At 52.0% G+C, this 24,005-nt stretch overlaps 2 protein-coding genes across 2 annotated transcripts in view; both read left to right on the forward strand.

Moving 5' to 3' along the window:
• The window catches only part of Mrgpre (MAS related GPR family member E), a 55,731-nt gene extending 39,689 nt beyond the window's left edge, over nt 1–16,042 (forward strand). The window contains exon 4 of the transcript XR_007979727.1: nt 16,030–16,042. The gene's annotated coding sequence lies outside the window, so the exon portion shown is untranslated. The remainder of the gene's footprint in view (nt 1–16,029) is intronic.
• Nucleotides 3,984–24,005, forward strand: part of Osbpl5 (oxysterol binding protein like 5) — a 55,257-nt gene continuing 35,235 nt past the window's right edge. Inside the window, exon 1 of the mRNA XM_052194586.1 lies at nt 3,984–4,071. The gene's annotated coding sequence lies outside the window, so the exon portion shown is untranslated. The remainder of the gene's footprint in view (nt 4,072–24,005) is intronic.

Raw genomic sequence — 24,005 nt, forward strand, 5'->3', positions numbered from 1 at the left:
CTCTCTCTCTGTGTGTGTGTGTGTGTGTGTGTGTGTGTGTGTGTGTGTGTGAAATTCCACATGGGCATGGTATTCACACATGGTTAGATTTGGTTGGCTTTTTATGATCTATTTTTCCTCTTATTGGTTTAGAAACAGGGTCTCCCTCTATAGCTCAGATTGACCTGTCCAGTCCTGTCCAGTGGTGGGAGTATAGGTGAGCACCAGCAGGCCTGGCAGGCACTGGGTGTGGTCCTTGCTTTTCTTTCTTTCTTTCTCTTTCTTTCTTTCTTTTTTTTCTTTTTTTTCTTTTCTTTGCACCTCTTTGTCTCGAAGCTCTCAGTCACGCTGAGCATCTGCTGTTAATGCACTCCAGGGAAGGGGACTCCTGGAGAGAAGGAAGCAGCTCTGACAGTGGGGAGACTGTGGTTGGCAGATAAGGTCAAGCGCAGTGCAGAGGACAGATGTTACAGAGGACAGATGTGAAAATCCAGAGCAGTGGAGACAGTGTAAAGGCAGTCCTCATGTGTGCAGCTCATAGACAAATTAATTACAACAAGAAAGAACCCAGACTGGATTCTTACACAGGCCACACCCACCTGCAGCAGCCTCTCTCCTCTGTAAAGAAAAGGGCAAGCCCCTACCCAGAGCCTGTCTGTGACTCTGCACCCCTAAGATGACCAAGTGCAGGATTCCAGGAGACAAAGGCAGGCACAAAGCCCCAAGGACAGTCACAGGCTCAGATTGCCAGCCTCCAGGCCTTCACAGGGCTATGGGGTGGTACATCCCCCACCCATACAGAAGGTGTGCCACAGCTGGATGTGCCCCGCCTCGACACCCCTATCCTCATTCCTTGTGGGGAAAGACCCCCTTCCTCTCCTGTGCTGGCCCACCAGAAACCAAAGACAGCCGACATCATGAAAAATCCCCCTTCCCCCCAAGACCTGTAAGAAGAGAAACCGCTCTCTCTTCTTGGCCTGAAAGCCATATCCCACTCTCCTGCTGCCATGCTTGTCTCCCGTAGGGACAGATTGTGATTGGTTTTGGTTTTGGTTTTTTTTCTAAACAGAAATAAAATCAGTGGGCTAGATAAACAGTTCAGTTGATAAAATGGTGGCCTTGCATGCAGGAGGACCTGAATTTCATCCCCAGAACTCAAGTGTTTGTTTGCTTGTTTGTTTTTGTTTAAAAAAGGGCAAGTATGGTGGCACACACTTGTAATCCTACATTGGTAAGGTGAAAGCAGAGGGCTCTCTGGTGCTTGCTGGCCAACCAGCCTAGCCTCATTGGTAAGCTAAAGTTCCAAGAAGAGACTCTGCCTCAAAAGCCAAGTAGACAGCACCTGAGGAATCACTCTGGGGTTGACCTGTGATCTCTTCCCAGAACCCTATCTAGTTCACTTCGGTCAAAATAAAACCAAAATCCACATATCGCCCCGGCAGGATAAACCTCCCAACTTCCTTGACCTCACCTCATGTCCTTCTCCCAACTTGGCCGCCCTGGCCATTCCGTGTAGCCTCCTCGTTCCTGACACCTGCTGCTTCCACTGCCTGGGCTACACTGACTTTCGGATGCCCCAGGCTCTCCCTCCCTGCACAGCTGGAGGTGGAAACCGCTCTCATTATCACGGCTTACAAGTGAGGAAATTAAGGCATGGAGAGTTGCACAAGCTTGCTCAAGGCTTTTCCTAGGAAAGTCTTAGAACTCATCAGTATGCCCCTGCCCACGTGACCCCTGCACAGCCCCGCTCCAAGACTCTGTTCTTGTCTCCACCACACTCATGCTGCTCATTTGTCAAGGAAAAGCAGGTCCGTTCAAAAGGACACCTCAGCTAGGATGTGGCTCCATTGGTAGAGTGTCTTCCTGGAATGTAGAAGCCCTATGGGTTCTATGCCCAGCACCATACAAAACCAGATGTGGTGGCACGCATACCTATCATCCCAGCGCTTTGGAGGGAGAGACAGGAAGGAGGGAGTTTGGAGGGAGTTCACTTTGAAGGGAGTTCAGGCTCATCCTCAACTCCATGGTGAGTTTGGGGCCACATGAGAGCCTGTCTAAAACAGAGCAGACAGGCTAAGACGCTGAGGAGGTTCTGCGTGACTGAGCCCTGCCCAGCAGCAGCAAGACTAGAGCCTGCCCTCGTTCACAAGAATGCCTTTCCCAGCCCTGCAAGGAGCAGGATGGCAGCTTCTGGGAAGCCTGGCTGCAGCTATGTGCCTGTACCTGAGCCACCGCGGTGGCACTTTCCTCAGTCCTCTCTTGACTGTCTGGCACTGAGGCAATCCCCAGACTGTGTTCCTTAGCCCTCTCTCATGCCCCACCCTCCCCCATTTGACCAGTAATCTGCCTCCTATAATCCATATTCAAATGGCAAGTGAAGGCAACTTTGCTGAGACCTTGCCCCAGGGGACAGGGACCTTGTTTTCTTCTTTGAGTCCCCCAGGACTGGCTCTAGCAACTGCTGATTTACTGGGTTCTAACAGCCACACCCAGCTTTTGTCTGGGCTTGGGGCAGACCCAGCAGGCAGGCTGGTCTCCATCTGGGAGGCGACCTGCACTACACACAGTCCGGCTGGAAGGGCAGAGCCACCCCTCAGATCTCAAGAAGGCAGTTCCCCAATGGCCCTGAGCATCTTGTCTGAGCAGTTCTGCATCCGAAGGCCACGCCAGGTGACTGGGGTTGGGTAGGGATGGTCCCACGACAAATTGAGAATGAGCCCACCTGACCTCCTTGCCTATGCACAAGACTGCTGGTACTTGCCCACCAGGTGGAACCCTAGCCCCTATCTAGCAGGGTAGGCATGGCTGAGGCTGAGCCGACAAGGGGTCAACAGAGACTGGAAGTTGGCTATTCCAGGTTTGCACACCACAGCCCTACCCAGTGACTTTTAGCAGCTGTGATCTTCCATAGACAGGAAGCACTTCTGCTGTCCAGCACTAACAATGTGGGAATCAGCTGGGCTCTGCCCACACTCACACTGGTATTCCTCAGGTTGAAGGTTCTGTTGGGCAAGCCTCTACACCCTTCCGTGTCCTACCTGATTCCAGCAGTCTGGAGGAGGCAGGCCAAACTCCCTGCTTGGGTGGCCCTTGGGAAGTCTACAGGAAGGACCCTTACACACACACACCCAAAAAAACATGCTGAGGGTCTCGGCTGGAGACCCCTAAGATCAGCCTCTATCTAGGGTGGTATAAAATTAGAAAAGTGTCTTCTAAATACAAGAGGATTGAGGAGTCTGGAAAGTTCTTAGGGCGTGGTAAAGAATGATAGACACACAGGAGGACTTGGTTCTCACAATAATCAGTTTAAAAATTATTATTACTATTATTATTATCATTATTATTATTTCTATTTGTGTGTGTGTGTGTGTGTGTGTGAGATGTCACATGGGTGTGGGTGCCAGCAGATGTCAGATCACCTGGAGCTGGAGTTACAGGTGGCTGTGAGCAGCCAGACCTGGGTGCTGAGGATGGACCCCTGGTCCTCTGGAAGATCAGCATGTGCTCTTAACCTCCGAGTCATCTTTCCAGACCCCAAGAGTCAGATTATCAGCCAAGGCATCCTAAAAGAAGTGTAATGGGAATTGTGGATGGCGACCAAGGGGTTTCCCTGAGCCCCTGTGTAGGACAAGATCAGTGGGGTTTGCTTTCAGGGGGTCTTCTTGTGTTCTGAGAAGGGAAGGGGCACTGCAACCAGGTATGCTTCACAAATAGAAGACCCCTCCCAAGATTAGCGCTGCATACAGCCACCCTTCTTTGGCTATTTGTGGGGCGGTGTCCCCAGCCCTGGCGCGCAGGTGCCACCGACTTGTCTATACTTAAGAATTCCTATGCCCCCAGCGTGCACCGGGGAGGAGGCTCAGACTCCGGGTAGGGACTGAGTCCCCAGCGCGCCTCCCCAGCAGCCAATCCGCCCTAGGTCCACCCGGGGTTTTGCGTCCGCCGCGCTCTCCTCCCTCCTCCGCCCTCCGCTCCCTCGCTCCGCCTTGCCTGGATCAGCCCTCTGGTATTTCCTGCTGCTCAGCGACAGCTGAGCCCCTCGCGGGCCCAGCGCGGCCCGGCCCGGCCCCAGCACAGAGTGCAACCAGCACGGTAGGAGCTCCGCTGCTGGGGACCGGGAAGGATGGGGCTGGTGGAAGGCCAGGGAAGGCCAGGGGGGCACTCAGCAGGCCTGAGAGGCTTCAGGGCCACAGAGCCGGCATGGGGGTCGGGAGAGCTCTCAGAGGTTGGTCTGGGGGAGCCCCTGGATAGATCCTAGTAGACCCTGACAGTACCCTGTATGGGAAACAACGCCTGGCTGGGGAGCCCGAGTGTGTGGGGACTTCTGGGTGGCGGGTGGGGCCCGCGTGTGGGTGCGGCATGTCCAGCCCCGCTTCCCACTTGGTGAGGCTAAAAAGAGTCAGGACTAGGCGAATGGGTAGGAGGGTCTGGCAGCCTCTGACCCTGGAAGTGAAAGGGTCTGTACCCCAGCCCAGCAATAGCAGGGAAGAGGTGTCTAAGCGGTCCTGTGAGATCTTGGGTCTGAGATCTCAGTTCCCTGGCTTGATTCCCAGGATAGTTCGTCAGGGTCCGCAGAGCAAGTGGCTGCTGACCCACCTTGTCCTTGGACTCTGTCCACCCATGCTCTCTCCTAGGACTGGGCCCCTAAAGAAAGGGAGGGAGCTTGGCATTGTCCGATGACTTGAGTTGCACTTGAGGATTGCTGCAACTGGGGTGGGGTAGGACTTGAGCCCCTCCCAGCCACAGGTCCAGCTGGCTTTGCCTCCCACTTCCAACATCCTGGCTTTTTAGGTCCAAGCCCCTGATCCCAGTTGTGTATGGCTGCTAGTGGTGTGGGTAGACACCCCCCAACCGGGGCCGAGGGGGGTTTCTTCACCCCTCACCCACCTTGAGCCAGGCTGGGCTCGGTTTAGTAGAACCACTGATTTGAATTTCTTGTCTTTTGCTTGTCAGTTTCTCCCTAGGACTTGTCACCCACTTGTCTATACTTAAAGATTCCTGTATGTGTCTGCCTTTGGCTCCAGCCTCTGTAAGACACCTCTGTCAGGTCATAGGAGCTGTCAGGTCACAGGAGCAGAAGTGGTGGTGTCAGGGCCTGGAGAAGCAGAAAAGACCCTTTGGGTGGATATTGCACTTTTGAGTTTGTTTTCAATGTCCCCATCATCCATCCATCTATCCGTCCATCTGTCTGTCCATCCATCTGTCTGTCTGTCTGTCAGTCAGTCAGTCATTCCCTCCCACCTGCAATGACAGCCAACTGGCTGTCTGTCCTTACTACATTTTTGCCCCAGTATCTTTGCTCAAGCAGTGGCATGGGTGGAGATGGGGGTACTTGCTGAGATTTTGAACTTGGTGGGGTTCCAGAGGAGCGCAGAGAGCTTTGCAGGTGTCAGACAAATCTGGGTGGCAAGTGGTGACATCTGGCTGTCCCTTTCAGGCTCCTGACTGCAGATCTATTGTCTGCCTGCACGTGTATGGGGCAGCGGAGTGGGGCCTTTTAACAAACACAAGGCCTGGGTGCCAAGGAACCAAGTGTTTGCGTCTGTCTGGTCTGCCTTGCCAGGCAGTGTTTAGAGGAGGGTGAAGCATCTGGGTGAGGCTACTCGCCCACAGTGCTATGCCTTGTCTCAGGGAGACTGCTGTGCTGAGGCCCAGCCCTAGCAGCAGCACATCCTGGATGTCAGAGGGGTTCTCCTTCCTAGCCAAGGGGTGTGAGTCCTTCCAAGCTTGGCTCTGGGCTCTCTGCCGATGCCTAAGGCATCCCTTCCCCCACATCCTGATTGTGTCTGCCATGCTGAAGACGTCCAGGGTCAATTTCCCTTGTCACCCAGGTTTCTTCCAAGAAGCACTCTGAGCTACATTAGAGATCCGGCCTGGCACAAGGGGGTGGGGGAGAGACAGAAATGGCACGTTCTGGGGAATGTTGTGTCTAGGGGATGTACTGGGGCCTTGAGCCATCTGTGGTTCAGCCACATGCAAGTAGACACACGCCACTCCTGGCACATGGGTGCTGAGCTTGCTCAAGGTAGTAGGGGTGTGTCCCACCTTCAGCCTCATTTATTGTTCGTTTAGAAAAAGGGTTGGTCAGAGCGTGGGGCTGCTTCTTGGAAACATATGGGCCTCCCAGTGAGGCCTGGGAGCTTGAATTCTGACTCTGAGATGCAAATAACCTCAAGCACAGGGGACTGACTACTGAGCTCAGATGCCTCCCTGGAGGTGCTGCAGGCTGTTTGCAGGGCTGGTTATGCAGCCCAGGTGAGCATCTTCAATGTTGAGTGGGGCAGAGCAGTGAAGCTGGCCTTCCCGCAGGCTGCCCACTAAAAGCCATACTGCCTGTCCTGGGATGCTATTGAAGGCTGTCCTGTAGAAAAACTACTGTTCCCTGTGACTTACTGAGCCTTAGCTCAAAGATAAAGAAGTCATAACCTTCCCAGATCCCTAAGGGTTTACTGATCCCTCAGAGAAATGTGCATAGATAGGGAATTTTGCACTGGGGTCAAGGACCAAGGCCTTGGATTTGGGTTCCCATTGGCATTGTCTTTGCATTGCAGTTTCCAACCTTGGGCTCAGGAGCATGCGCACATGGGAAGCAGGTTGCCTTGTTCTGGCGTCTAAGCTGAGGGGACTGGTAGCAGTAGTGGCATCAGGAGAGGACCTGGGATGCCATTAGGGCAAAACAGAGGCTCCTACTTGGAGTTCTTTGTCCACAGATCTAGCTGGGGAATCTTCATATGTCATAAAGAAGGAAGGATGTGAGGCAGATGCATAGAGGACTGGCCCGCAAAGGGATCCTTATGAGGGTCATGACAGACCTGTGGGATGGGAAGGACCTAAAGGTCACTGAGAACGGTTGGGGAGCCACCTAGTCACAGCCCCTAGGGTCACCTTGCTCAATGTAGCCTTACCAAGGTTGTCAAGGTCATTGAGACTTAAGAGAAAGCCTGTATAGGTCAAGGCAGGAGCCTGGCTGACCAGTGTAGAAGAGCCTATAATATACAATGGCCTTTGATCAAGTCTCAGAGCCACTCAGGCTCCACGCTCAATAACTTCACAGGACCTTCCTGGGCCCCCACCTGCCCAGCTCCTGCATAGGACATCACTGTTCCCCAGCTCACTGGCTCTCCCCTCCTATCACACCTACCTAGTCCTCCAGCCAGCAGGCAGTGAGCGGCCTTTATACGCCTGGACTTAGAGACAGAGCACCTACTCCAAGTCTGTAATGCTCTGGCTTCCATTCCCAGCACTGCCAAGGTGCAAAGGGGTGTGTGTGTGTGTGTGTGTGTGTGTGTGTGTGTGTGTGTGTGTGTATCCTGACCTTTCAAAGCCTTTCTATTCACCATGGGTCTCTGGGTAAGCTCATGGTCACAAGGAACCTCCAGTCCCTGTCTTCTGCTGTCACCTTGCCCCATTCCTCACTCCCAGGGACTCATCCGCATGCCTGGCTTTCTTACCCCAAGGCCTTGCATTGGCTGCAGTCTCTGTGGTAAGCTTTCCCCCAGATCTGCTGCCTCTGCCTCCTTCAACAAATCCTCCCGGTGTGCGCCACTACAACCGGCTCCCCCAGATCTGATCATGGCAAGCCCAATCTGATCCATGTTTCACCAAAGGTGTCACTTCTCCCCAGACACCCTCTGTCCCTGTCCTAAAGTGTCTGTTTTAAATTCAATAGCTCTCATATTTCCTTCTTAACAGCTTGTAACTATATCTGAAATTATCTTGATTTATTTAATTGGATGTCTAAATATTCAGAGAACAGTTGGGCCAGAGGCAGCCTGCAAGAGGGTACTGTCATCTAGGATCATTGTCTGTTGCCTAAATGTGAGCTCTAGGCTCAATCCCCAGGGCTTGGCACACAGCCAGCCTTCAGCACTGGTGTGAGATTAGAAAGGAAATCCCCAGAAGTGGCAGGTCTGAAGCCAACAGCCCACTTTTCCTTTTCCTCCCCTGCCTTCCCAGCATCAGGAGGTAGGAGACCCACTATGGTATTGTGTGTGACTCTTGCCTCTCAGCCTCCAGTCTCTGAATTAGGAATGACTCCTGCAGATCAGCTTTGGAGCAGAAGACACCTGTATCTTTATGTGGTGTTTGCAGGTAGCTCTTGCCCCTCCCTCAAAGCCAGACAGAAGAAAGTGTTAATTCATCAGGGCTCATTACTTAAGTAGAGACATAAGAGATCTCCTGCCCTCAGGCTGCTGGCCTGGTGTGGAGTTACCATCCCTGGACAAAGACCTGGGGTATATGGAAACCTGTAAAGTCACAGAACCATCTCTCCAGGGGTTGGAGGGCACACAGAGTGCCTGCATAGGGAGAAGCCAGGCCTCCAGGAAAAATGCAGAGAGTCTTTGGTGGCCCATACCTTATCCCTTCCGCTGAGGGACAGGTTCTCACACCCAACCTGGGAGAACATGAACGGGAAGGAATACAGGCAGTGGAACTGGGCAGTGATGCCCAAAGGGATCCTGCACACTCTCTGGGTGAGTGCAGTGTAGAGAGCTCAGGTCTCTTAAGAGAGGATCAGGCCTAGGAAGTGGTCTCCACTCACAGGCTGAGGTGGCTCCTGTCTGAACCCTGCCTCTGCCACCTTTTTCAGGCTAGGAGGGAAGCTACCTCCCAGATTCCAGTTCATTGATCATAGCCAGTGCTGCTTCCCCAAATACAGAGGTAGAGGATCCTGGGGTGATCACTAGGCACAGAGAAGGGGGGAGAAGGCAGGCCAGGTTTCTGGTTTACAGGACAAACTTTGTGCTCAGCTGTATCAGAAAGTCACCTTTGTTCAGGGGCTGTGGGGCAGGGACAGGAGTAGCACTTGTGTTTATTGTTCTGGAAGTGTGAACCAGGACTGTGAGGGGCTGCTCAGTTCTGGACCACTCTTGGCTCCTCCAACCAGCCACAATCCCAAATATTAGAACCACCCAGGACAATCAGATCCCTGGTACCATTCTTGGGCTCTGAGACTCACAGGGGCCTGGGTGGGATGAGTGCATGGAAAGGCCTGGTCATGGAAACCTTACAGCAATGCTGTATCCCAAGTGTTCTGCCATGATGATCCTTTGTCTTAAAGTTACCTGTCCTTGTGTGGATCACTGGACTCAAATGAAGTCTCCTGTATTGGGTGACATCAGCCATTATGTGCTGACTGACTTGAATATTCCTTAAAATCCCAGTCAAAGGTGTCCACCCTCCAGCCATCGTCTCCCTTGGCACTTCCATCTGCTGCCACCATGGGTCTTCTGCAGCTGGAATCCCAAGTGCTTATGACCTTAGCCTCAGTACCAGCTAGCCCGAGCTGTCTGTGTGGGTGGTGGACATCCAGCCGGTGAAAGGCAGTGATTCCATAGGAGGGGGCTGGTTTGGACCCCAGTGTCTAGAGTATGCCTGCCATCACCTACAGGGCTGGGATCCCAGAATTCAGAATCTTCCCCCGGAGCAGGTCCAGAGAGACCCCTTGATCCAAGGCCTCGAGAACTCTGGTGTCTCTTATCTCTGACCCCCATTTGCCTACCAATCAGCCCTTTGCTTAGGAACCAGACCTTTCATAACCCCAGGCCTGGGTACCAGGGTTGGTATTCAGTCTCCAAGGTGACTGAGTAGCAGGGATGGTGGCAGTTCCCAGACCATTCTGGCCTCTGGAGCATGCCCTGTCCCCTGGGAAGACTTGGCTGTGGGAAGGGCCTGGCAGCTCTGAGTCCTTCGTTGCCACCCTCTTGTTCCAGAGTTCCCATGCCTGATCCTGAGCCCTGTTTCTCCAACCCTTTCCAGGCTTCTCTGGGTAAATTCAGGCTACTGATGCCTCAGCTCTCATTTAATAAGAATACAAGGTTACCTCACCCAGTATCAAGTTCTGTATTCTTAAGGCTCCTTTACCTGACTCTGTCCTGTAACCAGCAGATCCAGGGAGTCCTGTAATCACATGATGTCCAGGCAAGAACTTCTCCAATCAGAGGTTCTCCAGAAAGCAAACACACACACACACACACACACACACACACACACACTGCTTCTTAAGCCGTTTTCTATCATTAGAGTAACATCATGTTTTTTGCATAAAAGTTTCTGTTTATTCTAAAGAGTTTGAAAGCTACTCCTTACCTTCCACTGGCTCTCACACACTGGCACAGACAGGTCACTCAGCACTCGAGCCTAACCTGCAGGCCTGGGTGGCTTCTCCTGGGCTGATGTACCTGCTACTGGTGACAAAGCTGCTTTCCCATAGCTCCACCCTACTACCCTGTAGTCTCTGGAGCAGGACAGAAGCAGCTGTGAAAAGCAGGTACCAGCATGAGCAGCAAACCTTTACCTGATGCCCTGTGGCATCCTTTGCCCTCCGTGGGCAGAAGGACAGAGCAGCCAGCTTTGAAGGGAACCCTCACCCACTGTGGCGCTATGCTGGGTTTCCACTTTGGGCCTGGCACCTGCAGGAAAGCGTGGGCCCCAGCTGCTGAGAGGCCTAGATTCTGCCTCTGAATAGCAACAGAATGACAAGTCCCTGGAAAGCAGGTCCCCAAAGGGCAGGCAAGGCTGCTAGGAAGAGGAGGGCATTTGACTACATATTGATAGGGAGTTGGGATGTAAAGAGGCTGTTGCTTTGACCCAGAAATTCAACCCCAGCATGTTAGTTAACCCAAGGGTGAGGCTGCTCGGGGGCAGGGCTTGGTTGCTGGTCTCATCTCAGTGGCCACTGGTAGTCATTGCCGATGGCCAAGCAGATAAGCTATTGTAGAGGGTCCTGGGGAAAGGGGGATAGAGGACTGATGACAGACACCTGAGGGACATACCGGTGTGCACGGCTTGGGTGGGCTGGTTAAGAGTGTCTGTCCACTAGTCCAGGCTCCGTGAATCTAGGTGGTCAGATGAATAATTTTGCTGCCCTTTCTTCCTGTTATTTCATAGGGCTATTTCCCAATACAAGCCCTCCCTGATGGCGTCCACCATAATAACCAGTGCCCACCTTCCCAGGAGAACTTGACCTGGGCAGCCTGAGCCACTTTTCCTGTAGTCTCAACTGAAGGTAGAGGAAGGATCAAGGTGTGTAGTCCCTGATGGCCAGGGGCATAGCCATCCTCGCGGCACTTCCTTCAGCATGACTCGGGGCAGCTGGTGGCCATGTGGCTATTTAACCAGCCTGAGCACGGGCCTGAGCTGTGGGAACCTGCCCTGAACATGGCACTGGCTTAGCTAGGTCTCTTGCTGCCTGCATCTCTCTATCCTCTCAGATGCCCTGCTCTGGATGAAAAGCTTGTCCCTGTCTCATCCTGGGACATTGACCCAGTGTCCCCAACAGGTGCATAGTAGATGCAAGATGTTTGTGGTGGGCTCAACACCCAATACCTGGCTCATATCTCCCATATCTTTAGGGCACCCACATCAGTGGAGGCTAGCCTGTTTCTTCAGGGCACCCACATTAGTGGAGGCTAGCCTATTTCTTCAGGGTGGCCCGTCATTAGTCTAACTCATTCTCCCATTCCTTCCTTTCTTTTTTTGTTTTGTTTTTGTTTTTGTTTTTGAGACAGGGTCTCATTACTACATGTTATGGCTGGCCTGGAACTCCCCGTCTAGACCTGGCTGGTCCTGAAGTCTCAGAGTGCTGCCTGCCTCAGCCATTTGGTTTCTAGGATTAAAGATGTGTAGCACCACACCCAGCCCTTTCCTTCCTTGAAAAAAAAAAGGAAAAAACAAAATTTGGGAGTCAGGGAGGAAACATGCTACAGTGTCTGAGGTCAGCTTGTGGGAGATGGTGAGATGGTTCTTTCTTTCTTTCTACCATGTAAATTCCAGGGATTTAATTCAGGTCATGAGGCTTGCTGGCAAGTGCCTTTCTTTACCAACCATCTCATGGGCCTCCCTTATCCCTTTTTTGGATGTTTCTAAGCAGTGGCTGGTGCGCCTCATTAGGCTGAGGATTGTAATGAATATAGCCTAAGACAAAAGCATAAAGTTTATTAAAATATTGTGTTTGGAGTGGGGCATGAGTCTGGCTTTTGTTGTTGTTGTTTGTTTTGTTCTTGTAATTCAATTGTGTAGTTCTCCAAAGTGAACTTCGTTGAAGACAATGCCTGTGATGGTTTGTATATGCTTGGCTCAGGGAGGGGCACTATTAGGAGGTGTGGCTTTGTTGGAGTAGGTGTGTCACTGTGGGTGTTGGCTTTAAGACCATAGCTGCCTGGAAGTGAGTATTCTGCTAGCAGCTTTTAGATGAAGATGTAGAACTCTCAGCTCCTTCTGCACCCTGCCTGCCTGGATGCTGCCATGTCCCTGCCTTGATGATACTGGACTGAACCTCTGAACTGTAAATCAGCCCCAATTAAATGTTGTCTTTTATAAGAGTTGCCTTGGTCCTTGTGTCTGTTCACAGTAGTAAAACCCTAACTAAGACAATGTCCTATTCTAATGTCAAAGGTTAAACACACCTACTCAGTGGGCTAGGATCTCCCTGCTGCTTGCTGGTCCCAACTTCCTTCTATCGAAGCTTAGTGAGACCCACTCTTCTCTCTAGCCTGCAAGTGTCCCATGGTTGCTATGTGACATGTCTGTGCAGTTTAGATGTCTTGATGAACACCAAGGCATACAGACTCTGGATCCTTAGCCATGAAGCTCCCACCCCGAGTGACCCTGAGTGTCCAGACCTCAGTTTCTCTTGTTCATCTGTGAAATGTGCTATCGTGTTGCCAGGCACGTAGGGATGCTGAGAAGATTTGACAAGAGCATAAACTAGGTCTGCTTTGAGTGCAGCAGGACACGGCTTTGTTTAGAGATGACACAGGTTCTCAAAATGGGGAGAAGCACTTCCTTTCATTAATAAAAACATCGATTAATAATTAAACATCATAAAAGCTTTAAACACAGAAACCACATAAACTAATCGAAGCTGTGCTAGCCTCGAGGTCAGAGTGTGCCAGCTTTATCAAGGCATCCATGTTTGTCTGTATTTGCTTCAGGTTGGTTCTAAGAGATCATGCATGTTGTTGAGGGAGGAAGAAAGGCCTCCGTGCAGTCCCTCAGCTGCAGCAGGGACTTCCCCAGGGACTATTGCATGACGGACCTTCATGAGTGAACACTGTTCTCTGGCCCCTGTTATGCGTGACTCAGTCTCAAGCTGGTGTTGTTTTGTTCGTCTTGATTTTTTGGAGACAGGGTCTCACTCTGGAGCCCAGGCTAGCTTGGAACTCAACTACAGTCCTCCTGCCTCTGTTCACCCCTGGCTTCCGCTTGCATCTCAGATGCTGCAGAAAGCTGTGCACAGCCCGAGCAGCTGGCCTCTGCTCTGGTTACAGAGCCTCTTGTTTTCCTTGCTTTGTGTGGCAATGTCTAGTTTGCTCACATTCTCTCTGGCTGGAATACTGTGTCCAGGTATCCTTCAGTGCATCTGTAAAGCTCTCCTAAGGGATGGGTGGTTAAGCGGTGCCCATCACCATTGAATTGGGATGTGATTACATTCCAGCTGGGGTGCATTTCTGACTTTCCTGGCTCTATCTACCACATGCATTCATCTATTGTCGGAGAAGACTCCAATTCTTCTTATCCATTTAGAGGGAAGGTATTAGAGGGAATGTGGCTCCCCCTACCCCTGGGCTTGCAGAATAAAGGTTTGTTCCCACAGATGCTTGCCAGGCCTTCCAGCATTTCTAATTGGCCAGTATAGTTTGTTAACTAAATACCAAAAACAAAAACAAAAACCAAAAAAACAACTACAAAAAAATATGCCCGACCTTCCCCGAGGCCCTGAAAATACAGAAGGGTGGAGTCTGGCTGATGGACTGCAGGGTCTGCATGGAGCCAGTGATAGGGCCCTCTGTTGCCTGTGGTGCCAAATTGCCTTGCATGTGTTTCTGTGATGTGACCATAGCCTTCTGTACCCATAAACACATAACAATTTTGTCAGCATTGACCTGTTCAAACTGTGGCTGTTTTCTGTCTGTCCAGAAAGCCCAGGCTCAGCTAGCCATGGGTCAAACTCTAAATAAGAATGGTGACGAAAGCACTAACCACTCAGGGCTCACCCTGAAAGGGGGAGCAGGAAGTCTGTTGGACAGGTTGTCCTGTGTACAGAGCCAGCAAACCTCCACAGTTATGTCCTGCCACTCACTGGTCATTTCTACCTTAGGGCTGCCTGCCTCCTGTCAATCATAGATTCCCAGGCCAGAAACCACAAGCTAGAGGGCAATTAGTGCTGTGTCTTTCCTGAATACTTTCTGCCTCCACTGTGTGAGGAAATCACATACCCCTAAGGCCACCCTCCTGCCTTTCACTGGCAATGAGAGGTCTGGGGTCTTCCCTGGGTCTTTTATGCTTCCTTTATCAGGCACCATGTATAGATAGACCCTGGTGGGGTGCCCTCAGCACCCTTGGGCCTTTGAGGCTCCCTCAGTCCCTGGCACTCCTGCAGATGCTGTATATGGAAAAGGAGGGAGACACGCCAAGGCTCCCTGCTGCCAGAGCCCGTGCCCTCAGTAGCTCAGCTTATGCAGTGTAAGGGGAAAGCTGGGAGCTCCTCCCAGGCAGCCTTGGTGGACAACGGCCCATCCCTTGTGGCCTGGACACGTGGATCACTCGGGAATTTTCCCAACTTGGGTCTGTGTCACCCGGCAGCCTGAGCTTTCCGTGTAAACTGCAGTTTAATGAACGACCGCACACAAATAACCCTCCTCACCCTGTGCGTTATTTTTAACCTGTGTCTGTTTTCCCATTTATTTGCAAACCTCGCCTATTTGGGGAACAAGCTGTGTATCTCCAGCAGGCGCCTATGCCCACTGACGGCAGTCATTCATCGTCCCTGGGCCTCATCTAACTGAGGATACTGGTGTTTGTCATCAGCCATAGTGGACCTTAGGAGCTTCTGCAGGCCACTGGGGCTTTTGCCCAGATCACACTGTTAATCTTACTAGGATCCAAGCTTTGAACTCTGTTCCATGCTCAATGGAAACAGATAGATATAAAGGTACCATGGACTCAGCAACTTGTAACCTTAAGGTGCACATGAGGAATAACCCTCTTCCTCCAGGTGCCTTTGATCACCGCACTCAAGAGGCAAAGGCGGGCAGGTGAGTTTAAGGCCAGCTCAGTCTACATATCCAGTTCCAAGCCAACCAGGACTAGCTACATAATGAAACTCTGCCTCGAAAAGAAAAGAAATAAAGAAATAGCGTATTTATTTCCTGTGACTAGGGTCATTTTGTAGGCCATTTGGCCCTTTAAAAAAATTATTTTCTTAAATGTTTTTTTCTTGAGATAGGGTCCCAGGTAGCCCAAATTGGTCTCAAACTTACTATGTAGCTAAAGATGGCTATTAACTGATTTCTGGGATTAGGCAGGTACCACCTCATGTGGATTATGAGGTGCTAGTGATGGAACCCAGGGCGTCATGCATGTCAGGTGAGCACCCCACCAGCAGCCACATCCCAAGCCCTGAAGGCTTTTCAGTGACTAACCTCTGCTTATGCCCTCTTTACAGATTAGGACACTGAGGCTCAGAGGTGACAAGATCTTCCCCAGATCACCATTGCATATAAGGCTAGGGTTAGAACCGGCACACAAAGTGATACCTGTGCCATAATCCAAGTTCTAGAGAAATGGCCCCATGTTCTAGGACTAAGTCTGTGCTGCTGCTGGGCTCCAAACTCCTTAAACTTCCTGTGGGTGGGGCTATGCCCACTGTTGCCTGGGACAACAGATAAGTGGTGTCTTAGAAATGTGAGCAAGACTTGAGAGCTTCTTTGGAGGTTCTAGTGAGGAAGTCTCAGCCCAAGACCCATACTTTTCTATTCAGGGAAGGTTGTCCTCTAGGGCTGAGCACTACAGCTTCCTGAGGGACACACTTAGAGCCATGAGGGAGGAAGGGAACATCTGGACTATCTGTCTAACTGGCCAGATCAGCTGCACTCTGGCAATTAATAGGGTGACACATGTTGGAGCGATGGTTTGGTGATCAAAAGAACTGGGTGCTCTTGCAGAAGACCTGGGTTCCATTCCCAGCGCCCACTTAGTGGCTCGCAACCTTCCACAACACCAGTTCCAGGGATTCTGACAACCTTTTCTGACCTCCATGGGCACCAGGCATGCATGTGGTACACAGACATACATGCAGGCAAAACAGTCAACACATAAAACGTTTAAAACTTCAGAAACACAATCAATCTGATCATGCTCTAACAGGTGTCAGCGGAGCCCCGGGACTTCTCAGTGGGGAGTGAGACCCCAAAGCAGCCCTGGCTGCTTCCAAACCTTGTCCTTCCTGGGGTCAAGACTGAGTATCACATTCATGATTGGAATCCAGCACGAGCCACTGTGGCTAGGGACTGTGGCCCCTGTTTTGCAGATGTTCTTCCTGGAATATAACAGAGTTCCTGGGACCCGGTCTAAGAGGTCTCTCTGAGGTCTCTCCCTGCCTCTCTGGGGCAGAAAGAGTTCAGAGACAAGCAGTATGGCGATCAAGAGCCACAGTATTGAGATGGACTGAACTGAATGAGGAGCCTTGGAGCAGTGTGGCTGAGGACTGTGTGCTAACCTGAGAGGACCACGGGTTACTACTGAGTCATGGTCAGGGTGGCCCACATACTTAGGTCTCTCTAACCCAGGCAAGCCTCAGACTCAGGATATCCATAATGTGGATTATGAGGTGCTAGTGATGGAACCCAGGGCTAGTGAGGAACTCCTGCCTCTGCTTCCCAAGTACAAGTGTGTGCCCTTGTGCCTGGCTAGTATCTGCTATGCCACATGGCTAACTAAAATCACATTCAGGAACAGAATGCCTGCCTTACTGTAGCCACTGAATACTTTACTGTCTTTTTTTGGTTTGTAATTTTTGAGAGTTGGTGTTTGTTTTCCTGTTTGTTTGTTTGTTTGTTTGTTACCGTGTAGTCCAGGCTAGCCCCAAACACTCCAGAGTGCTGGAACAGTCTCCTGACCACCATGGGCTTTGCCAGGGCCATTGTCTCTAACAGAGGCAAGGAAAGCAGGTTTGGAGATCTGAGAGCCAGATCCTTTTTCCTTGACAGCATTGAGAGACTAGAAGAGCGTCAAGATATATCTCATGCTTCCCGGATTGGTCGGGGTGAGGCCACCCAAGCTTCCAGTTTCATCAGGAAACACAGTAACAGGGTTCATCTAGTCTGTCAGGGAGCAAAGCCCAGGCTTCGGGGATAGGTTCTGAGTGTGAGCCTTTCCCCAGGAGCAGGCAGGGGGCCCACGAGCTGACCAGGCCCGGGGCCCTGCGTAGGGCCTGGGAGAAAACAGTCTGCATCCCAGCCACTCAGTGTGCCATGCTGCCTGAGACCACTCCCACTCTTGGGCACGGGATGGCACCCGCAGCGTCACCAGCAGCTCTCCGAGGAGCTTGCTTGCCCTCCTGGGTTCTGCTAGGCAGGTGTATGCAGCAGTGGATTAAAGAGGAGCAGGAGAATCAGGTTAGCACTGGGTAGGGAGTCAGGATGAGAACGCACCTCCAGCCCTTTCCAGTTCTTTGTGTGGAGAGGACGGGGGCTGCTTGGGGACCTGTAAGGTGGGACAGGCCAAACAGCTGGGTTAGGATGCAGCAATGGGTCACCTCGCACAGCTTTCTAAGGCCTTTGTGTTGCTGAGAGGTGAGGCTTCTAATGTCACCCACTCCCTTCAGGTTCCCCCACCTGGTATTTTGCCATCCTGGGCCCCCACCACAGAGGACACTGGACATCAAGTCAACACAATTCCTTCTTGTGTAGTCTTTCCTCGGGCTAGAGATGAGGGCAGGCTGCTTCTGTGGATCACCAGGGAGTGGCCTTCCTACTTCCTTAGCTTCTGGAGATCCAGGCTCACTAACACGTGGCCACAACCCTCCAGACTCATCTGCATCTTTACATCACTGTGTGTGTGTGTGTGTGTGTGTGTGTGTGTGTGTGTGCATGGGGGTGGGGGTGTGGGGGTGTGGAGGTGGGGGTGTGACTGGCTGGCTGGCTGGCTATATTTCTGCTCTGTCTCTAATAGGACCCCCAGGCCTTCTAGTGACCTAACCCAAAGACACCAAACTCTTATTTTAGCTTTTTTTTTTTTTTCTAAGACAGGGTCTCTCTGTGTAGCCATGACTGTTCTGGAACTCACTCTGTAGACCAGGCTGGCCTTGAACTCAGAGATCTACCTGCCTCTGCTTCCCAAGTGCTGAGATTAAAGGTGTGCGCTACCACTGCCTGACACCATGCTCTTGATTTAAGTGTATGTTTTTGAGAGACAAAGGTCACTTTCTGTACCCTCAGGCAGCGGTCAGGAGCTCCTGAGACTCTGGGGGAGATGAACTAATCCTGCTGGACCTACCCAGTTGAAGGAGTTGGTGGAGAAAGGAGTGGGCATCCAGACAATGCTGTCGAAGTTGCTCTTAGCTGCAGCCAGTCTTAGTCTGGGGCTGGGAGGGAATGAAGGCTCAAAGGAGCAAGACCTAGGCTGCCCAGGCAGTGGGTAAGGAGCTGGGAAGGAGGGCTGGTGTGACTGATGGGGAGAAGCCCCCAGGAGGGAAGGTAGTCAGCAGTGTTTTGTACTTCACCTTGTTGGGCACAGGCCCCAAACCTCAGTGTCTCACAATCTTGCCTTGGAGGCCTGAGCTCACACCTCCCTCCTGGCCCACTCTGGTGTGTTAAGTGTTAAGCACATGTTGCATGTGCTCTGCATGCCTGGATCACTGCTTGCCCATCAAGGGCCTCCTGAGCCCCTCTTGGGATCTGGAATACTTAGTCTAGTCCTCTGCCCCAGAGGACAACCTGGAAGGGAAAAGCAGCCATTGCGTCAGCATGTTTACTTGGGGACAGAAAAACAGTCTTCGGAAAGCCCTTGTCCAAACAAGGAAACTCAAACTGCACTGTCTGCTCCCTGGGGACCCGGGACTCTACTCCTGAGACCAGGTCTTCACTGGCTTTCTGTGGGCGAAGCTGCCTCAATTGCCTCTCACAGCCATGCAGTGCCCCCGACCCTGCCACAGCAGCAGAGCCCTCTGGCAGGGGACCAGCACCCTGAGAAAAAAGCAGAAGTTTATGGCTCAGGTGCTTGGACACCTCGGCCCTGATGCACATACATAGGCTTGTGTGTCCGATTTTGTGTGTGTGTGTGTGGCATATGTATATGTGTTCATTTGTTTGTGTGGTGTGTGGTGTGTGTATGTGTGTGATATGTATATGTGTTCATTTGTATGTGTGGTGTGTGTGTGTGTGTGTGTGTGTGGTCATGACAGTGGGAGAGCGGGTGGAAGAGAGGAATCAGGAAACAAGGACCATGTGCTACCATACAGAGCTAAGCAGTAATGACCACAGCTGGCCTTTAGGCGTCCTTTAGGCCAGTTGCCTGCCACCACAGTGAGGTTGTGGCTCTCTCTCTCTCTCTCTCTCTCTCTCTCTCTCTCTCTCTCTCTCTCTCTCTCTCTCTGGCTTTTTGGTTTTGTTTTGTTTTGTTTTGTTTTTCCGAGACAGGGTTTCTCTGTATAGCCCTGGCTGTCCTGGAATTCACTCTGTAGACCAGGCTGGCCTCGAACTCAGAAATCCGCCTGCCTCTGCCTCCCAGAGTGCTGGGATTACAGGCGTGCACCACCACTGCCCGGCTGTAGCTATCTCTTAATAGTCGTTGGGAGACTGATTGTTTGATGACCAAGAGGCAGCTGGACCAGACACAAGAGGCTATCTGTCCTGGAGCATACCTTTATTCTAGGGTGGGGCCTCCAGAGCCAGAGGAAGGCCATATGTTTTTACAGTGGGCATCCCCTTTATGTTTATACAGTGGGCATCCTGGCGGTGCCTGCTACTTGTGACCCTAGAAACAACCGAGGGCCTATGAGCTGAGGTTAGCCATGCACCTTTAATGAACGAGTCCTATGCTGCTGCTTCTGTGACTACAGTGGCTGCTGTGGCTGCCCTGAAAAGCCCATGTCTGAGGGGTTGTAGAGGCTGGCGAAGTGGAGCTGTTGGTAATGTCATTTCAGGGTAGACATGCAAAGATGGATCCTGGGCATAGGTGCCCCAGGACCCTGACTCTGCTACATTTAGGCCTCAGGAGCCTTTAGCAGGGCACGGGCCAGGCTTGGTCTGGGTAAGGTGAAGTTGGCATACTAGTGGAAGCAAGGAAAATGGGGACCTTGGCAGTAGGAACCCAGACTGTGTCTCTTCCCATACCCTCTGGCCATGAGCTCCTTTTACCGTTCTTCCAGTTTCTGCACCCCTCACTCCTCCTTCCTGGACCTGGTGCTGGTCCTACAAAGTATTTTTCCCAGGCTTGGCTTCTAGCTGGGCTCCTTTCAGCCAGCGTTCTCCTCAAGGGTGGGAGCTGAGTGATGAGCTGCCCCCACACCCGAGGCCTCCAACATGCCCCAGATGCTCCGTGTACGGTGTTTCCTGTGTTTCCTTGTATGGTGTGGGGTAATGTCCCCCAAATATACCCAAGCCCTCATCCCTGGTGCCTGTGAGGGTGTTCTCACTTGGTAGGGCCTTTCCATGTGAAAATGAGGGTCTTAGTAAGTGGTCTGCCATGGAGAACCAATGAGTCATGGAGAAGATGCAGCCACAAGCCTGGAGATGCCTGCGCTGCCCAGACGGTACAGAGGCAACACATGTCCCTCTCTTAGGGTCCTTGGGGCACTGTGATTCAGCTGGCACCTTGATTTTGGACTTGGGGGCCACTGGACTCATGAGCAAGTAAACCTTTAAGCCATTGTCTGTGTTCCTCTGTCAAAGCTATCCTGAGGAGGAATGCATCTCCTCTTGGGGGAAGCTGATGTCAAGGCCAAGGAAGCTCCCCAACTATTTATTTCCATCAGTAGGAGGCTGGAGTCCTGGGTGCATGTGCCTGGACGGCTTCAGTTTCTGAGGAGAAGATCCCCATGGATAAGGGAAAGGCAGGGGGAGTGGACTGTTAGCGTCAGACTTCATCTGCATGTGGGGGTGGGGGGCTTGAGCGGGTGGTGTAAGCAGAGACCATCACAGCCTCCCGACACAGCCTGCACGTGCTCGCTGCATCTCCTCGCTGTGTCCCTTTGCTCTCTTTGCACCTGTCGCCTGCTGCTCACGGGGCCTGTGGCTGTGCTTCTGGTTTGGCACTTGTCGTTTCAGAGTGTGACCAGCATGTCAGTGTACAGATCCAAATTTAGGCCTGGAGATGTTAAGGACAAGCCAAACTTTCTCACCTCTCCTCTGGAACTGTTTCTTATCCCTGATGGCTCTGGGGACTTGGGACTCTGGATCCATCTGTGTCTCAGTACTAGTGAACTGGCCAAGCAGCCATGGCGGGCGACTGGATGTCCCTTGTGGTTTCCTGTGGTCCCTGAGATGGCTGTCCTTGTGATGAGGAGTGAATTATCTCTGCTTTGATCCATCTGAGTAATGGGAGTAGAGGAGTTCTTCGGAAGGGGTTGCCTTAAGACTTCTGGTGGATTCTGATAAGGAAGAAGAGGAGAGGACAAGACTGGGCTAAGAAGATGGAGTTGCTACACAGTGATCTCTGAAACTCCCTCCAGGGAGCATGCCAAGCCCTCCATGGAGATAGTCCAGAGTGGGCAGGTTCTCTGATCAATCCACTCTTCTACCTGAAAAGCTATGTACCCACCTCTGAGCCTTTGGTGCCAAGGAATAGGTTCAGGGGCCTATGAAGAGAGAAACCGAAACCAAGGCCCACAAACACTACTCCTGCCTTGGTAGGGTGTGGTGGAGAAATGGCACCAGGTAGTGCTGGGCCCCACCCACCTGTCAGAACTGCCTGTAGCTCTCACTGTAACTCTCACCTGACTGACAGAACCAGTTTCTCCACAAAGCTCTGGGAAGGGCCAGCCAAGGTAGTACCCATAGCATAAGATATGGTGGTGAGAATTGTCACAGCTATTTATCCACAAGGGCCCCTAGGGGAGTCACCCTCCTGTAGTCACCCTCCTGGTCTCACAAGCCTGTGAGGTTGCCAGTTAGTAACCGGGACAGTAAGAAGAGCTGAGGTCCGAGGCCACAGCCTTGTGAGGCTCTGGCCTCGGGTGAGTACTGGAGATAGGTAGGGCTGGAAGGGTAGGTTGCTACCAGCTCTGAATCAAACTAGGAATCAGTTGGCTTCCTTCTTTTTTCCTGCGTTTCAGTTTCCCTGTGCCTCTGTTTCGCCATCCATGAAATGGAAAGGCGCTAACAGCCTGGGATGAAGCCTGAGGGGGTGATGTAGGCGGGGTCCCCTAAGCAGTGGACCGGGAAGGGTCCTGGGTTCTTGGAGGGGGCAGAGCAAGGCAAGGAAGGCAGTGGGCCCCCAGGTGTCTGCACCCAAAGCTCTTCTCCTGGGCTATCCTGGTCTGGTGCTCCTCACAGACACTAGCAGTCACTATAGGGCCTGACTGGGCCCAGTAAGGCCTGGCCTATACTTACCAGTCACGTGATCCTGTGTGATTCAGTGGAGGCTTGTGCCTCAGATACCACATCTGTTGAGTGAGAGAATTCAGAAGAGAGTGCTAGAAGCCTTTGGTCCACTTCCTTCTTCACCCCTCCCCATGTTATGTGTGTTGTACACACATGTGCATGTATAATCTTTCACATGTGTGGGTACATGTAACTGTACACATGTGCACTTACATGTGGAACCTTGAGGTTGATGTCAGGAGTCGCCCTTGATTGCTCTTCTACCTGTCTTTTGAGGGAGGGTCTCAATTAAACCCAGAGTTCGTGGGTGTGGCTAGTCTCCAGCTTGCCGTGTGATTCCTCTGCCTCTGCCTTCTGAGGCTGGGATTACAGGTGGGCACCACACCCATCTGGCATTTACACAGGGGACCCAAACTCTAGTCTTCATGTTTGCATGGTGAATACTGTAACTCCTGAGCCATCTATAAATCTTCAGGTTCTTTATTGCTTCAAGAACCCAGGATCCTGCTGGCCCTGGGCAGTGGGGAGGCAGAGAAAAGGGGAGGGCCTGCTGCCTGCCTGGCGTCTGCCATTTTCAGCAAGCAGGGGCAGGAATGCAGGGTGGCTCCCGAGAGAGCTGTTGATGAGACTAAACTTGCCAAACCTAGATACCCAGAGACAGCTTTGCCTCGTAGGCAGCTCGCCTTTCACGGCTCGCCCTCTGCCCTTGCCAACCCAAGCTGCGCTGAAACTCCCTGGTCCTGTGTCCACTGGTAAGACTAAGCGGGCCCTTTGGGAAATCTCTCACCGTATGGACAGCAGAGGGGGCTGTGTGGTTGATCCCACAAACTGGGGCAGAAGGACATGTAGGGTCTGGGGCTTTGCATGGAGGAAGCCAGAACTCCGGCCATCCCTAGGTGAGAGAGAGCCCAGGTGGGGATGGGGGAGTGGCCTCTCAGGTAGAGAGTCATACTCCAGCCTGGCTCAGGAGTATATATACAGGGTTATAGTTCATGGGACCAGGGGGCTCAGCTTACCACTCCAGCAAGTGAGGAAGCCATTGCTCATTTCATATGAGGGAGGAGCTCCTCCACCTCCAGATCTAGAACCTTCTTATTTCCTGAAGAGGGGGAAGTCTTGGGGAGGTGGAGGGAACAGTTTGTCCCCAAACTAGGACCAGGCCAACAAGTAGTTATGAAGCGCCTGAAGCCAATTGGACACAGAGAGGGGAGCCCCATAGCCAAACCCCAGAGGGACATGTCCTTGTCCTGGGAGTTCCTCTACTGCCTTTGGATAGTTGGTTATTGGTTTTAAGTTTTTCTGCAGCCCAGGTTCACAACTCAGCCCTCTTAAGCCAGATACCTCTTGGCACCAGAGGACAAGGGAGGGTGGGAGGTAACCTTGGGATATCCTGTAGTATATGGTGCAAGCTTTCCTGGCCTGATCCAGAGCTGGGCCTACCACAAGACTAGAGCTTAGTAGTTGGTGTCCTGTTCCCAAGTTCCACTAGGGCCTGAGTGGGCACATCTGATGTGGGTGTTGTTCAGGGTTTGACATTGGTCTAGTCTCTCCCACAACCCTTCCAGGCTCCCACATCTGTGTCCCTTGTCCCTCAGCTGGTAGTGTTGAAGAAGGAGTAACTGTGGGGTGCCTGGCTCCAGTAGTTATTTGATCTAGTGCCCTCTGGCAAGGGCTACATGCCAAGGTCAGTACAAGTTATGG

Source organism: Apodemus sylvaticus, chromosome 1, assembly GCF_947179515.1.
Source record: "Apodemus sylvaticus chromosome 1, mApoSyl1.1, whole genome shotgun sequence".
Lineage (NCBI taxonomy): Eukaryota > Metazoa > Chordata > Mammalia > Rodentia > Muridae > Apodemus > Apodemus sylvaticus.